The sequence below is a fragment of the Nannobrachium achirus genome, assembly GCF_963921795.1.
Source record: "Nannobrachium achirus genome assembly, chromosome: 5".
In the NCBI taxonomy this organism is placed as follows: domain Eukaryota; kingdom Metazoa; phylum Chordata; class Actinopteri; order Myctophiformes; family Myctophidae; genus Nannobrachium; species Nannobrachium achirus.
Window position 1 is genome coordinate 24,468,073 of NC_137814.1, and position 18,017 is coordinate 24,486,089.

General features: G+C 41.9%; 1 protein-coding gene across 1 annotated transcript in view; it reads right to left on the reverse strand.

Annotated features, from left to right (window-relative positions):
• Nucleotides 1–10,204, reverse strand: part of chd7 (chromodomain helicase DNA binding protein 7) — a gene marked incomplete at its 3' end in the record, with an annotated part of 108,095 nt that extends 97,891 nt beyond the window's left edge. The window contains exon 1 of the mRNA XM_080725656.1: nt 10,013–10,204. The remainder of the gene's footprint in view (nt 1–10,012) is intronic.
• Between the last annotated feature and the right edge of the window lie 7,813 nt (nt 10,205–18,017).

Sequence of the window (18,017 nt, forward strand, 5' to 3'; positions counted from 1 at the left end):
AGGACCTGTCCCCGGTTCCCGAGGCTAAACTAATGTGAGTTACGTTACAAACTTGTATTCCTCCAAACACACACAGACACACAAGCACACACACAATCGGGGGACAAATTGCGTTGCCACTCAGCTGACTGGCAGCGGTAGCCATGCTAGCAACGTTAGCAGCCCAGCCACCAGTACAGCTGAGAACTGTATAGCCACCACAGAGAGACGTGAGTTGGAGACGAAACATTTATGACAGCGTGGGATTCATCTGAAAGACTGTACGGCAACAGCGCTTGAGTGAATGCGGACTCCCGTGCGACACTGCATGTCTGCAAGTACGACTGCGTCTCTCTCTCTCTCGCTCGCTCGTCGAGTTGTGTTCTTTTGTCAAATCTAAGCTGGAAAATCTAACACTTTCTGTAGCCGATCTCTTCAGAATAAGATATGTTGCGCTAGCAGCAATAAGACTTCCAGATTTCTTATTACAATAAGACTTCCAGACGGTGGTCGACTTCTTAATCTCTTCAGAATAAGAGTATCCTAAAATAAATTGAAATATGATTTCATTTGCATGATTCATTAAAACTGTAAATTAAACATTAAAATTAAATTTAAAAAATATGTTTTAAATGATTCATTAAAACTGTAAATTAAACATTAAAAAAAAAGAAAAAAAAAAACCTACCTACCAATCCTTCCCATGAGGAAATAAAATAAAATTCCTTGCTACCCATCATGCCCACAAAAAAAATAAAAAAAATAAAAATAAAATAAATTCCCTACCTACTCAGCCCTAAAATGACAGCCAACCGGAAGCCAATGTTTTTTTTTGTTAGGCCTAACCACCCCATACGAGTGATGAGTGCAACTGAAGTTCAGTGCATCTTTACCTGCCTGGCGGAGACATTTCCATGACAATTTTCTCCCACATCTTCATATGCCTGCTCACCAATAAGTTGCTCTGCGCTCCATATGAGTAAACATTATGGATATGATTTGGATTGTGATATTGTTGACGTCGGGCAGAAAACGTAGGCCTATTTCTCAAATTCCATATTTCAACGTTGTATTTTCGTCAATGAACACATTAAAATCGGGAAAGCATCTGTCATTTTAGATTTTAGCTAATATTGTATGTCAGGTGGAAACCTCCTATCAAAACTGTTTACAGGATTTATATTCAAAAACATCAAAAGTAGCAGATCTACAAGCTCAAACCGCGTCACTTCACGCAAGATTGTAGATCTGCTACTGTAGTATAATCACGTAAGTGCGTTAATTTACGAAAAAAACACAAAAGATAAATATATGGAGATAAGGTTTCCACCCGACGATGACAAAGATGGAGAACAGTTAGGATTTAGAAGACATTCGTAGAATCGGCCTCAGGTCTTATGGATTAATGCCCTACATTTTAATGTTTCACATTTGGCATCTGTAAAATAATATTCCCAAATACAAGTAAAGTTATGTTTTTCTTAGCCAGTAAAACATCTATCTGCTATGCTTTCACTGATTATTCTGGGTGGGGACTGGAGTTGCTGTGACGCAACTCCTGTAAAAGATGACAGAGGCTTATTGACTCCAATAATGGTCTATTATATCTCAGGTCAACTCTAGGGGTGTCTTCTAAAAATCGACGAATCGACGCGTCGTTTTAAGCCCCGGGAATCGACGCCAATTGTTTGAGTCGAAGCGAAAATATATATTTTTTTATATCACCAGTTAGCCTACTACTGCCAGTACTGCGGTGCACTGCTGGACTGGTGTGGTGTCATGTACTTCCAATGAGAAGTAGCAATTGGCGAACACGAACAGTTATTTATTGTCTCGCACCAGCCTCGGGTTGAAAGTGAGACGGAACGGCCAGAACGGTTCAGACCGCCGCTTCGTTAAAACATTCAGAGCCGGGACAGTGTTCCGTTAAGAGGAGGGAAGCACGCTGTCAAAATCCCATACTAAATAACCTGCCACAGCACAAACGCGCGTCCACGAAGTAGTAAACAATCTTCTAAAGTCAAATTAACATACACAAGTGTAGGCTACAAGTTACATTTTCTAATTAAAGTGCTTCTGAATTGTTCCAATGTTGTAATCCATGATGAATGATTGTGTTTCGCTGTGTTTGCGTCCATGACATGTCCACACTGCTGGCTCTAACGTAGCCTCGGAAACCCAGACTTTTAGCTCTAACGGGAGCTGTGCCTCCCCCTTTTTATGATCCGTTTCTGAAATGAATCCGTTCTCGACACTGACTCATTACTCTGTCAGTGCTCTGTGTCCCGCGACTGCGGACTGGATCCCATCGTTCATTTAAAAGAGCCGTTCAAGAGAGCGGAATCGTTCGCGAATGTCTCATCTACTGCACGCTGCCGAGAGACGGGGCAGAGTTGAAACAGCGGAGATTTGTTTTAACGGTGTGTTAACTCTATGGTTGTACACTGCTATGCAGATAACATTTGTGCTCGCGCACCGATATCACCGAAAACACTGTGTATTCAATTCATCTCTTAATGTATTATTCTATTATGTTGACGTGGTTTAAAGCAACACTTTTTTTTCTCTTTTTTTTACACAAAGTAGACTATAAAACGATTCGTCGACGCGTCGGATTAACCCCCGCGACTCGAATCGACTTCATAAATCCTGTGTCGAAGACAGCCCTAGTCAACTCCCAAGTCCCAAATGTGTCCAACCTTAGCTGAGATATTGTACTTGATTCTCAGGGTTGGGCTGAGACGTTATTAAAATGTCCACTCCTAGCTTTGATCAACTTCGTCCTAGGATGCCAATTACAGAACACTGCTCCCACACCCAGTGACAAACCACCCCTCCATCCCACACCCATAACTAGTTTCCATCTGCTAAATCCTCTTGCTTTGAGGTCAAGCACAAACTACTACAAACTGTCCAACAGTTTGGATAGGCAGGAATGGAGGATGGAATGTGTGTGTGTGTGTGTGTGTGTGTGTGTGTGTGTGTGTGTGTGTGTGTGTGTGTGTGTGTGTGTGTGTGTGTGTGTGTGTGAGGGGGGGGGGGGTCTGAAGCAGAGGGGGTCTGAAGCAGAGGATGAGATGGTATTAACATGGCAGCTACAGGTCAATGTGCCTAACCAATCAGAAGAAAATAAGGAGACAGAAATAAACAGCACAGGAAAGACAGGGAAACAGAACAATAATATTCAAATACCACAGCTGTGCTAGCAATGTATTTAGACGGTCTGCTTAGCGCTATTCTCTTTGAATACAAATAAAAATGTCATGAAAATCATGGAAAGAGCTGGGTGTAAAAACCGCAATACCGTGGTTGTGTAATGCATACCGCAGTGTCGAGTTCATTACCGCAACGTTTATTTTATATTTCGTATTCATTTTTATTATTTTATTTCATTCAAAACAACTTTTTTGGGGAGATAAAAGTACTGCGATATTGTCATACCTTTGGTAAACAGTGATATATTACCGCGATACAAAAAATCTATACCACCCCAGCCCTAATCATGGGCAGCCTAATTGTGACAAAACTTGGGGTGTGAATATTTGTTTTGGCATCCCACGATTCTATTCAATTAAGTTACTTGGGGGTCAAGATTTGATTAAAAATCAATTCTCCATTCAAAACAATTCCAAAATTCCAAATAAATTGTTGACTTTCCAGCTAATTTGTTTGTTACACCAACATCGTCTTGTCAATAGGTGTTGTCATTGTGGCGAGTTCTAAAGATTAAAACAACAGTGTCTGTGTTCCACACACAGAGCGACGTACTGACACAAACAGGGAAACTATGCGAAATACGGAGACAGAGGCCGATATACACAATGCGTTCAAAAGCGCTTGCTGTCATTGAAAACAGAACCGGCTGTATCTTAACCTACTCCATTTTATCAGCAACGACTGACAGAGTCCACGAGACACACATCATGGAAAGAAAAACTATCACGAAATCGCGATAAGTCTTGATTCCCTCATCACTCCTATAAAAACGACATGCCTGGCTCAAGTAAGGTAGCACCAGTAAGGACGTGCTGTAGATAAAGAGAGACAGACAACTGAATAAGACAGAAGACAAAGCCAGACTTGGGGAGTAAAACGAGAGACAGTACAGAGAAGGACAAAGAGTGAAACTTGGAGGCATGGTGCTACACAATGGTGATTTTCACTAGCAGTGAAACAATAGCATCTGTGTCATCCAACAGAGGCCATAGTGCTCTCTGCATGCCAATGGGAGTGCCACTGTCTTCACACTATCTCCCTCTGTCACACACACACACACACACACACACACACACACACACACACACACACACACACACACACACACACACACACACACACACACACACACACACACACACACACACACACACACACACACACACACACACACACACACACACACACACACACACACACACACACACACACACACACACACACAGCTATTGTCTACCCCTCCATTGGCCCTGATTTTTTAAAGTTTCGACTACTTACTCTGGCCAATCCTGGGACAGGAACAGACTTTATTAGCATGAAAGTAGCGTAAACTGATGACTGAAATGTGAATACAATCAAACAGACAAACACCAAGACATAACTTATGAAAGACATGAAAAATAGTATGGAGGAAATCCATTTTAGCTTCATCCAGCCGACGGCTGCTCAGATGGTTATGGTGAGCGTTCAAGGGGGAGCAGTCAGGGTCAATTGTTTTGGATGCATGTTTACTAAACGCAACCGGGTTTCACCAAGATCCACCCTTAGATGCACCGGCCTCTTTTCCCTTCATCGTTATCCTTTTATTATAATAGTTATATTGGTATAGTTTGAATATGGCGTATTATGTTCCATAATTATACTTTAGTGTAATGAAGTATTTTTGTTTGCGTTATCTCAGTGTATTATTGTAATGGGTAGGTAATCTTGCAAAGTTCAGATAGGCTATGCAGCCTACATAATTAGATCGTAAGCCTAGAGTTATTCATTTTAAGAACCCTTTCGGGCTATAGGCTGCATCATCTGGACGGTCTTCTATCCTGAGGGCTACAGTATTGGGTGCTTTACACTTTTTCATCCGTATGACACATGAACCTCTTAACGTCTTCTTCAAACTCACTGTCATACTCAAGATAACTTAATTGAAAGAGCTGTTTAATTACTTTAAAGTAACACGTCGGGCGATGACAGTGTCCCCACAGGGTGGGTCTTGGTGAAACGTGGTTGCTGTTAGTAAATATGCGTCTTGGACACTTGGCTGGGGCCTAGAGTTGAATCTGGACCGTTTGTTTCCTAGACAGCATCTGTACTGATTCAGCTATGGCTGCCCCAATAAGTCAAACCTGTCTGGTTCAGGTTGCCATTTGTAATATAGAAATACACAACTGCTGGGCGCCCGCTGGCCTACCGGTCCAGGCGCATACGACTTGGGCTCAGTGTAGCCTGGCAGTGTGTCCCTGGTTCGATTCCCAATCGATCCTGAGCTGCCTTTGCTGTGTGTCGCTCCCCATCTCTCTCCCCATTTCGTGTCAGTCTACCGTCCTATCAATAAAGGCATAAATAGCCCAAAAACATAACTGCACTGTGTAAAGCAAATGGGAAACATCAACACTATATTTTTCATTCTTCATAGCCATTAATTCAAGGAAAAATAACTTTGTCTTTGATACCTCTGGTCTGTTAGAACTGCGATTCCCAGAAATCAGTTTGAAGAAAAACCACAGATTAACACCAACAAAGCGAATGCTGCATTGCTGCAGGGTCCTGGCGCGAAGATATTTTGGAAAACAGTCTGACGTTTTCTGACTGTATTGTCACTCAAATCAACTCCAGTTTTACAGGAGGACATGGGGAAATTGTTCCATGCACTGGCATATAGCATTGCATCAATGGCCATTTCAGCTCCTAAAATGTGTACTGTACATGTTAATAATGTACGTTTTGTTATAGATAGATAGATACCTTTATTATCCCAAGGGGGAAAATCAGTTGCCCAGAGGCAGCACAGCAGTATAAGGTTATTTACAGAGTTACAGAGAAGTATGAAAAAGATAAAAGAAGAACAAGAACAGAGTACAGTAAAGAGCAAGGTACAACAAGAATAATAGAATAATACACACACACACACACACACACACACACACACACACACACACACACAGTCAGTCCTTAAGCACAACTATCAATATACAGTGCCCAAATCAAAGTGACCATAACAGTCAATGCTAGTTAGTGCAACAAGTATCTCACCATCATGTCAAACACAAGCAAAATACTCAAAACTACTAACACAACCTAATACAGGCATTGACACTAAGGCTTGCCCACCTGCCCCCGGCAGGTAAATAAAACCTTCGGGCAGGTGAAGTTGGCTTTCAGGTTGCCCGACTGGGCAAGTGCTCATTTGAGAGGGGACACAGCTGTCTCTAAACAACTCAAGATAGCTGTCTAAACACCTGAACGTGGCCAGCGCGCTCTGTCTTCTGGTCTGTGGAATGTAACAAGTGTGAAATATTCAATAATAGCTATGTAGGCATTTGGATTTGAAGGTATTGAGGTATGACATTTGTTTTGCGCACAGCCACAGAAAGTAAAGAAATAAGTGTTACATTGAGAGGTAGTTAAAATCTTACCTACACTATCATTTTATAATGGACAATTTACTTTTCGGGCAAGTGGGCATGACCTTCGGGCAAGTAGAACATGACCTGTACTTGCCCGACGGGCAAGTGCCTCTGAGACCTTAGTGTCAACCACTGTAATAGTGCAGTGTCCAAAAGTCAGTGTGATAAAAAAGAACTAGAAAAATAAAGAAGAAAAAAAACAAGAAAAGGTGACGCAGTAAGACACAAGAGCACCCTCCCTGGAATGTCCTTAGAGGTCAGTGTAACTAAAGTTTCAGTATAGATATAGTATAAGCATTGCCCATGTTGGGCATAGTCAAGTGAAGAACCACTGGTGTAAAGTTACCCTGTGGTCTCAAAGGAAAGTAGGGTTTTGGGAGATTCTATTGTAGGGTGGGTTTCAGAGTGACAGAGTCAAGCGAATTCAAGAGCAACTTTGGAAGGGAATCCCAGCCTGCTGACACACAGACTAGACCTAGTACCTGCTGTCTACCAATTCAAGCAAGGACTATTCCATGAAGAGTTTGTGATAGTTCCAGTTGAGCTTTAATTGGTCAGCAATTTGGGATGTGAATAAAGATTCTTCAGAGCAGTTTGAAACATAGCAGTGATTCGTCCAACAGTTACAGTATTGTTCCATGCTGGGATTTCCCCTCCATAATGCCATCTACATAGATATTATCCCCTGCGCTGTTCTGATTTTAAAGAGTCAAGAGTGACAAAAACACTTGTGCTTGACAAAAAACTAATCCTTTAAAACAAAACCCCCTCCCCTGTAAAACAACTCCTGAACCATTCAAAATGTTCAAATTGTCTAATATATTACCATTAAAATATGCATCAGAAAAACGTGGCCTTGGAAAACATAATTGTAAAAGTTCCAGTCCAGTGTTTTTCTCCCTCTCACCGTGGCCCCTCTAAACAAGTCAACGAAACTTTGCAGCAGCATTCGGAAAAAAGTACCTCAGCTCCGACCACAAGAAAGGACAAGGAAGAGAGATGGGGGAGGAAAAGAAGAGAGAGAGAGAGAGAGAGGCGGAGAGGGGCCACAATAGTGCCTAACATCTGTTGTGTGTGTACGGTCGGGGCCTCTTATCTCTGCCTCTCTCTGTGGCCCGCTGAACACAACTAGCTGCCATCTTGGCTCACAGACACGCTCAGGCACAGAGTGAGTGGGGGGAGCACAAGCAGGCTGCGGGCTATGGCAGTCCGGATGAGGGGAAAAACAGAGCAATCATCACATTTAAAGTGGATGCTCTGTTGTTTGTCGTGCAAAATATATAGGCCTATATGTATACAAACATCGGGCACAATAATGTTGATCACTTTAAATGTCTGTCATATGTCAGCGCAGATTGCGTAGACTGAAATTGGAACGGAGTCAAAGTTGTGGTGGGTGACCGTTATGCAAGCTGACCGATTACAGAAAACGTCATGGAGACGGGTACAGAAATAATGCGCAACGGACCGAGAACAAATTAGAACGAACGAGAAAATCACCGACTGATTGATAGTGGAAAGAAACGTCACAGTAAGCAACAATGTCGAGGACATGGCAGGTGTTTCAGCGTTTTATTCCCAACAACCACCGAGCCGAGTAACAAGTCAAGTCCCCCGAAAAACTTCTCCGCCGGACACACATTTTCACCACAAACAGGCTCTCATCCAAACTTTTAAACTCGCAGAAACGCTGCACGTAGACAATAAAAGAAAACACAAAATGAACTTTACTTTCAGCTCTCAACAGAAAAAGTGAACCGAAATGAGGAAAGGTCGTTTTCCAACGTACAATACGCCGGATAGCACCTTTAAAACAGCCCCGGCAGGTTATTATGAAGTTAGCTCTTGGGGCTAAAATATAGTAGTGGCCTAAAGACAATGAGGACGATCAGTGTGTGAGCTAACAGGCTAACTGAACTTCTGTGTCCTGTAGCAGTGGGCTAACCTCCAGAGGCTAGCATGGCTAATTAGCCTATCACCCGGCGATGGCTAATTTATAAACTTCGTCGCGCAACCCTTGCTCTCAACAGAGGGAATAATGCGTTTTCGTAGTTTCACCCCCAAATAAAGCATTCTAAACTTTAAAGTGTCGACCCGGTGACACTTTTTGCAGTTCAAAAGACATCTTGTTGAGCGACGGACACCGACCCTCGCATAAATGAAAAGCCTTTTTTTTTTTACGCACGTCGTTCTATCTGGACCGTGGAACGAATCGCTCACCTCCTCGGGATAAACTCTCGCATTAAAGGACACCCTCCCAAGCAGCGGACGAACGACAGACTAGTTTTAAACGCAGGTTAATAAGATTATTAAGTGGTTTGTACATAATACGAGGTTATAGGCTATATTAATACATTATAACCGCCTGCTGGCCTCTCTTCAGTCCCCTTCCCGTCCAATAACACTATGGAGTCCATCCATAGTATGGACACTCATCCTGTCCCTTCTGCCTCCGCCGCCACCAAAAAACAACAACAACTACACTTGTAGTGTGTACACGCAACCTGCGGTGTGTTTCGTAGAGAGAAAACTCAAGTGTTATTAGACAAAAAGCGACATACTTCGTCGCTGTGGTGTCCGTGCTCGTGCGTTTTTTGGAACCGTGGGGAATCTCCCTGCTCCGCAAGGCGAGGAGCTGCTCTCATTCAGTCGGGCCAGTGACTCACCTCTACGAGACGAGTACGCTCTCTAGCCACCTCGTGTCTCCTACAGCAACACACACAATTAGCTAACCCGAGCTAACCAGGCTAACACACTCACTCACTCACTCACTCATACACACAACACACACACCACCGGTGTGTAAGTGCGTGTGTGCGCTAGTGTGTGTGTGTGGGGGGGGGGGGGGCCAAAGTAAAGTCCCAACACTTTACCCTCTATAATATTCAACAAGTCGCCAAAAAAGTCGCTTATAAGAGGAAATATAGCCGCCACGTTGCGTGGAAAAATATTCTTTCCACTTTTGAACTCGTTATTAAAGGGGGTGCTTGTGTGTGTGTGGTGGTGATGATGCGGGTGGCAGCGAGGCTAAAGTTGCTATTGTTAGCATGTCGGCATGGCAGCTCCGCCGCGGACCTTTCAATGACTTTCTGTCCAAACGAGACAACAAACGCCGTCCAAAGCGTCCAGCGGAGCCGGCTTCGTCTCTGAGAAAAGTTCCTCTGAACGAGAGCCTCCGCGAGGCACGGACTCCCAACTTCCTTCCGTGGAGGATTAAAAAGTCTCTTTGCACGGAGGGGGAAAAAAGTGAGAAAACTACTTACCAATCGGGCTCTAATCTAAATGAAAATGGTTCTAAAATCACCCCGGCTACAAACAACTCATCGCCTGTGAACTGTGTTTAGATCGATCGTATAATTCGAAATAGAATCATCCCAACAAGAAGGGGAAAAAAAGCTCATCGCTTCTCTTACCCAACAAGCTTGGTCACTTCGGGGCTTTTCTTTATCAAATCAACTCCTCGTTAGTAGGTTTAGTATCTCCGGTTGCTCGAAAATCCACCGTGGTCCTTTTAAATATAAATAAACAGAAAAGTTCAAGTTTTATATCTCATTAGATGTTTCTCCGGCGTGTCTCGTATCTACGACCTCGCCGAGTAGTGTGCGGGCTCTTCTCTCCTTTGTGTTAATTTCACTCAAATCGAGTTTAATCCGATCGATCCCTCGGCTTGGTCGCGCTCCCGAGTCCTCCCCTCCAGACACTCGCTCACCTTCCTCGGCCAGGGGGCGCGCTCCCGAGGACCTCTCATGGATAAACATGCGGCGTGCGCGGTCACTGACCCCAATGTGTATACATGTGTGACGCTTTTGGGGGAGTTTTATTTTATTTTATTATTGCGTTTTATTGAAAGATGGGGAAAAAATTGTGTGCATAGTAATGAGCACGCAGTTCTTTCGTAAATCAGCGATGTTGTTACCTTGGGTGACATTATGTATTTGTATTATTAGGCTAGTATTATATTATTATTATTAATAACTATTTTTTTTTACCGTGAGATTAGATGTAATAGGATAGTGCTGTTTGTGATCCGTTTCTTTATAAATAGATGCCAAAATGTAAAACAGTTTGAAAAATAAACCAAGTAGACTAGACGTAAGTTTTTCTTTCTTTCTTTCTTTCTTTCTTTCTTTCTGTACTTTGATCTATAACCCCAAATATGTAGGCTAAATACCGGTTCTGAAAAGAAAATCAGCGATGGATCACAAACGTGAGATGGCCTACTTTAGTAACATGTAGGTGTAGTCTATGTGCTGTTTACTTTATACATGTAGGCCTAGGCTAGAGGTAGAAACCCCCTGAGGAAAACATATTTAACACATTCTGGATTCGAGTAAATAGGCTGCAATGTCCTCGAGTCTCGCTCTCTGCATGCTCAGCTGCATGGAGAGAGCATTACAGACAGACAGGTGTTCCACCTACATCTGGATAGCAGCAGGATAGTCCTATCTTCCTCTAGCCTACTTCTGATCTGGATCCAGAATTATTTACACCGCTTTAAATGGCCTAGACAAAGATTCGAATGAGCGATTGAGCGCATCAATAAATGCAATTCAACTACTGCCTATTTAGGCCTCAATTGGTCCTGATGCATGGTTCTTATATCGCCAATACAAACAGCATACTTCAGTGTGGGGGCCCATTGCACAGTTTCTGAATGATCAGGGCAATTATGGAAAAATAAAAGTAGGCTATTAAAATAATAAAAGGATGCGTGTGTTTGTTGCCAACAACGAAAGCATTGGTTTGAAGAGTAGAGTTGCATCGTTAATGAACCTCTCTTTTCGTAATTCATTTCTCTTTCCATTCCCATGTATGTTTACTTCCAACATGCACATTGCAGAGATATCGGGCACGGCTATAACCCGGATGTCACCGACGAGGCGGCCGGTAATTTTATCATAACAACCTGGCTCTCACAGGAGAGCGCCATTTAAAGACACAGGACCACTTTAACTCTTCGTTTTTATTTCAGTCTCAATGACACTTCGACCATTTTCAATATTTTATTTGTATCTAATTTATTTAATTATATAGATTATTCTTATTTAGAGGGCTACTTTCTCTAGTCTATAGACCTACACTATACAGGCTACCTGTCTGTATCCTACGTTTCCCATTTTAAAGTTCAAGTTGATTCCATTTGGAAAAGTGACGCCATTCCCTCCCTTTTCCTTTCTTCTCCATTTGTCAAGGTCCAAGTTGACTTTTATAAGTGTGTAGGCCTATTAGTCACATTTTCCCCAAGTTTATCTTATTCTAGCCTATAGGCCTATATAGGCCTATGCCTAGTCAATAGACTGCAAAATGATTATTTAAAATGTGGCTATATATATTCAGGGGTGTTTTACATTCCTAATAATGCTCTAAGAACAAGCGGGTTTATTAAAGTGTTACAAGGAGATGATAGTCCCCTGGTCCTCTCTTTTCATGGGTTCAAGTCCGGTCTCTCTGGTCCCTAGACTCTTGCGTCTGGTCCCATGACAATGAGGAGCGGTTCCACAAGACATACTAATGAACTTTTTATTTTTTTGCCTCTCAGATCAACTTTTAGAGCCTGATGTGTCTGAGTCAGTGATTAAACTAATCCATTAGTTTGCTGTGGTAGAGCCAGGAAAATAAATCTTTCGAAGATTTCGAATTATCTGAATTAATGGTTCAAGGTGTGCTCAGTTTATCTTGCTAGACAGTTAATGACACTTAGAAGTGGACATATGGCTAGGAAAATAACAATGTGCACCCTCCCTTCAGAGTCTTTTTAATGACAGTTATGTCAAAGGCTGATCACGTGTACGCTTCCACATGAGGATCTGTCTCTGCTATTTGACAAATCCCTCCAGTAATAAAAGTTTTCCATGAAGTGTTTTCCACCAGAGGAAAATAGGTCATAGTGAATGACGCACACTGGACTTCCAAATGATATTACAATTTGCTAGGTTTTCACATTTTAGCACGCATACTCCTCCATAGGAGCTTTTTGATCCTCGTTTACAGACCTCATAATCTACAAACAATACAGTATATGTGCAAGCAATTGTTTTTCTTGTTGTTGTCAGTCTTCTTTAATTGATATTACACAGACAAACTAAAGCAGAATTACCAATATAAATGCCTTAAAGGAGAAAAGGAGAGTGATTTATGTCAGTTATTTATGCCAAGTCACAATGTTATTGCTGCGTACAATGTAAACAGAAGAATCTGCAGATATAACTAAGATTGTCTGTACTAGCCTATAAATGGTCTCACCAGATCTGGAAAACATACAGATTTCGATACTGCAAACATCAACAAAACAAATTTCAATCAAAACAACTACAGTATTAGTACTAATGGTGTACTAACCAAGAGAAACTTTCTGCTAGTCTGTTGACATTGCTTTACTTCACTCGTAGTATAGAATCCATGATGCTATTCTAGAAATTCTATAGAACCCTGGTTATTATGGTTAAGTCAAAGCATTGATGCACACAGGAATGTTATCTCTGAATAACATACAGAGTCAAGTTCTGTGTTCATTTAAAACAGAGTGTAAAACATGGACCATTTGGGTCCAGGTTTACCCCCTGAGTTAAATTAACAATGAGGATTTTACCATGCAGTTCTCAAGAACTTTCCTCTTAATCGTGTGAATCACTTATTATGGATATCTGCTTTTCAGGAAAGATTAAAATGTTCAATGCCTGCTGCAGGGACGTGGGACCTTTTTACCATGTTTAGTTTACATGAAGGCTATGGAAACTCAAATAAATCCTACAGCCCTGACAAACAAATAACATGGCAAATAACATTTTGATGCACCCATGAGGACTGGTAAGTGGGAAAAAAATAATAGCCCATTATAGATAATAAAATAAAATAAAAATGTGAGCAGAACAAAAAGAACAATGTTCGCAAGATTACTGAAGATGACAAAGGAATGTCTTCGGTATCTTTATGCTTTTTATGTTCTTCGGCTCCTGCACCTTTTCTGCACCTGAACATCTTTTCTACATCCATGCCAATAGTAGAGGAGATTTATTCTTTCATCTTCTTTTTTTTCTTTACCACAATTTGGGCTTGGGAATTTAGAAGATGAACTGATCTCCCCCCACCCACCAAAAAAGGAAAAATGTAAATAATGTATTTCCCATCAGTACTGTAATGTTGTGTAGGTGATAACCACATCTTGTATGTAGCAAAACCTCCCCAAAACCATGTAATTCTCTCTGACAAGGTCTCAGGTGTATATTCAATACATCCGACAGTGTATGAGCCCAAATACCATACCCAGCATGGACCCCCGATATCCCCCTGTTTGACTTTTGAGTAGAAGTTTAGTTTCCCATATGGGAGAAGTGTGTTGAATTGGAAACTTAGCACATGGGAAAACAGCCATCTGTTGCAGAAATATGCATTGAACTTTATGGCCAGAAAATATATGGGCCAGACATGAACCACCGATCCACATGGGACAGGAAAAAAAAGAAGAAAAAAAAAGAAAAAAAAACATATTTACCTGTTACTCACCAGACTCAGCTACATTTTCCTTGATCGCTTGAGCTTCACACGCAAGAAGAAATGACTTTGAACTGCATTGTGCATCAATGTTATGCACATATGCTGATACATTTATCACTGACATAACATTAAACAATTCAATTAGTAAATTCACATGATATAGTTGTGTGAATGAAACCATACATTTCACTTTGGCTACATTCCTCATGGCAGTGATCGTCCATTTACTGTAGCTTCTTCCCTTTAGTTTCCAACTCAGAAATTAAAGGGATATTTCACTTTAAAAAAAACCTTTGGTCATTTTATTGTCTAATCAGGCATTTATGAACACCCTGAACAGGCCTTCCTCCTGCAGGACTCCCCATACACACCCATTGTAACTTCAAACTCCATTTAACCATGATAAATTCATCAAAAACACCTATTATCTTTTCTGGTGACTCCTAATACGTGAGCAGGCCGTGCTTTTTTGATAACCCTTTTCATTTATTTGTAATAATTCTTTAGGAAAATGGGAAAAAAAAGAATACAATAAAATAATTATAAAAATAAATGAAAAATGTTATTGAAAAAACACGGCCTGCTCATGTATTAGGAGGTTAGTATGAGTCACCAGAAAAAATAATGGGTGTTTTTGATGAATTTATCATGGTTAAATGGAGTTTGAAGTTACAATGGGTGTGTATGGGGAGGCGTCCTGCAGTAGGAAGGCCTGATAACATTTACACCAATTATCTAAACTAATTTAGAAGCTCGTCCGAACTCGGGAACGATGTAAATAGGGAATGAATACCCCACCCTTTAATGCAAACCCCATTATACCTGTTGTCAAAGGACCCGTTTTGACCATCTGTTTGCCCGTGTCCGTTTATGCCCATATATGGATGTATCTGTCAGTCTGCGTCCATTTTATGCCCATATATGGAGATCTCTGTATCTGTCTGTCGGGCGGCCGAGCGTCTAGTCGGGGACCGGCCTACTCAGGAACGATGTAAATAGGGAATGAATGCCCCACCCTTTAATGCAAACCCCATTATACCTGTTGTCATAGGACCCGTTTTGACCATCTGTTTGCCTGTGTCCATTTATGCCCATATATGGAGATCTGTCTGTCTGTCTGTCTGTCTGTCTGTGTCCATTTTATGTCCATATATGGAGATCTCTGCAGATACAGTTCTGGGTCCATTTTATGCCCATATATGGAGATATCTGTCTATCTGCGTCCATTTTATGCCCATATTTGGAGATCTCTGTATCTGTCTGTCTGTGTCCCTTTTATGCCCGTATATGGAGAGCTTTGTGAATCTGCGTCCATTTTATGCCCATATATGGAGATATCTGTTTATCTGCGTCCATTTTATGCCCATATATGAGATCTCTGTGGCTTTTTGTTTGTTTCTTCTTTAAGCAGAATACGCAGCCTGCTTAAATCTGCATCATTCAAGTCATCCTCCCAGTCCCAGGCTTTGTTGCTTGTCTTATATGTTTGTCTTTGTCTCTCTCTTTTCTTTTCTTTTTCTTTTTTGGAGCAGGAGAGTTCAGCTTGAGTTTTTTTGGAGAACTTGTTTTTTGTCGGTCTTGTGCTGTTGATTTAGCTTGTCTTATGTTTGTCTCCTCCTTCTGCACCTCAGCCAACCCAGATCTCGACTACTGATCCTTGTTCTCTTCAGCAAAAGCTGTACAGTCATTTAAATCTGCATCATCGATGTCCTCCCAGTCACACTCTTTGATTTCCTCCGGAACAGCCTAGTGATGTCACAATGAGTCAGCGCTTGCGCCGATTTCCTCCGGAACAGCCTGATGTCAACAATCAGTTCCGCATACCGAGATTCCGAACGTTTTGCACCGGTTCTGGAAAACCGCGCATCGGGTCGGGTCGAGGCCCAGCACTGCACTCTGCGCCGCGGTGGGGAACGCGGGTACCGAATCTGAAGCTGGTGGGACGAACGGAACGGTTCTCGAGATACGCGGATTACATATATATACACACACACACACGCACGCAGAGACTTCTCGCATTTATTGTAAGATATTGAATCAAGCAAATTAAAATCTGTTCAGGATGTTCATAAAAGTCTGATTAGACGATAAAATGAGTTATTTTTAAAGTGAAATATCCCTTTAAGTTAAAGTGTGAATTTAGGTTACGGTTCAGTGCTTTGAATCAAGTATTGTGTATTTTTGGAAATCTCACACCTGATTTCCATGTTAAGTGATTTAGCATTGAGGAAAAAAACAACCCAGGAGGTCAATACTTATAGTAGAGTTTGGATGGTTAATGGCCAGGCCCACAGCCACACACAGCTGTTAGCTGGGTGTCTTGCTCAGGGACACTTTGACACATAGACCAAGGCCGGGACGTGAACCAGGGACCTCCTCTCAGCTATGGCCAGCACTTTTGGCGTTTTGTGCTTTATTTCAGATATAGGTCAGTGTAGAGAGGCAGGAAACCAAGGACAAAGAGAGGGAGAGACATGCAAGACAAGGGTCAGAGGAGAGCCTGGGTCCTTGCGCTCACCAGGACATATGGTCCATGCACCACCCAGCTGATTCACCAGGCATCCAGTTACCAATTCAACTTAAAATTATAACTTTTAAAAGTCTTTCATTTATGGATAGGGTGAGCTCTCTTCAACTATCAACTGTACAGAAAGCAATGCGCAAAATGTCAACTTCAGCACTGATGGGTCTTTGCATTTACAGTATATTTTGGTGTATTATTTTGGAATTTTATGTATCAGTATTTTCAAATACATTTTCAATTAATGGTCCCCCATAAACAAAATCTCCCTAGCCTGGTTCCAGCCCATAGACCCGCCCACTCTCAGAGCAGACAGCTGAGTCTGAAATCAGGCTACGATTTCCCATTGACAGTTGAAATTTGACATGAAAACGTCTCTCAAAGTTATGTTAGGTGTGTTCATATGCTAATGGTGATGCGATTTCAGATCAATTGCTCCAGCCACTGAGGAGAAACGCTGTTTCAGACAGACAGACAGACACTCACTCACTCACTCAGACATTCGCAAAATTATAGTATAGACTAGCCCTTACCCGTTCAAAGATATGAGCTCCAAAATGATGTGCAGTGTGTGGGTTATGGGATGTGCACTGTGCACACAGTATATGAGGGATGGAAAGTAACTTTAACTGGTGCTTGCATGATGTACTGTAGGAGCATCAATGTAAGAAACCCGTTTCGTTTAATGGCTACAGAGATACTGGCCCCCCAGCCCGCCCGCCCGCCCGCCCGCCCGCCTGCCCGCCCGCCTGCACACACACACACACACTCCTCCCCCCCCCCCCCCGTGTGTGTGTGTGTGTGTGGTTTTTTTTGTGTGATTGTGCATGGCCTGAACAGCACCCCTCCCTTAACATGTGTGGTCACAAAAGGTACTGTAGGCTAAATAGATATAGATACACCATAAAAATGCGAATATACAGCATACGATTTGTGAAAGTGACAAACGGGCTTCACAGTTATGTCAGGTGTGTTCATATGCTAATGGTGATGCGATTTCAGATCAATTGCTCCAGCCACTGAGGAGAAACGCTGTTTCAGACAGACAGACAGTCACTCAGACAGACAGACAGACACTCACTCAGACATTCGCAAAATTATAGTATAGATGTATGACTGTGCAGCAGGGCATCCTACACTACAGCATGCTAATTGTTTGGTTGATCTACATCTGGTTTTCCACTATCCCACAAACATGATTCATGAATGTCAACATCTCTCTGTTCTTTCCAGATGGATAAAGCAGATGCAGTGAAAAGTTTATGGATCTATTAATCGTTTCTTTCACCAAACATAAACAAAGAATAGTCACAAAAGTCTGAGGAACACGGCAAAACAAAAGAGGAAAAGTACTCCAAATGAACCAGACCAGAAATAAATGTTTTTTTGTTGTTTTTTCATTT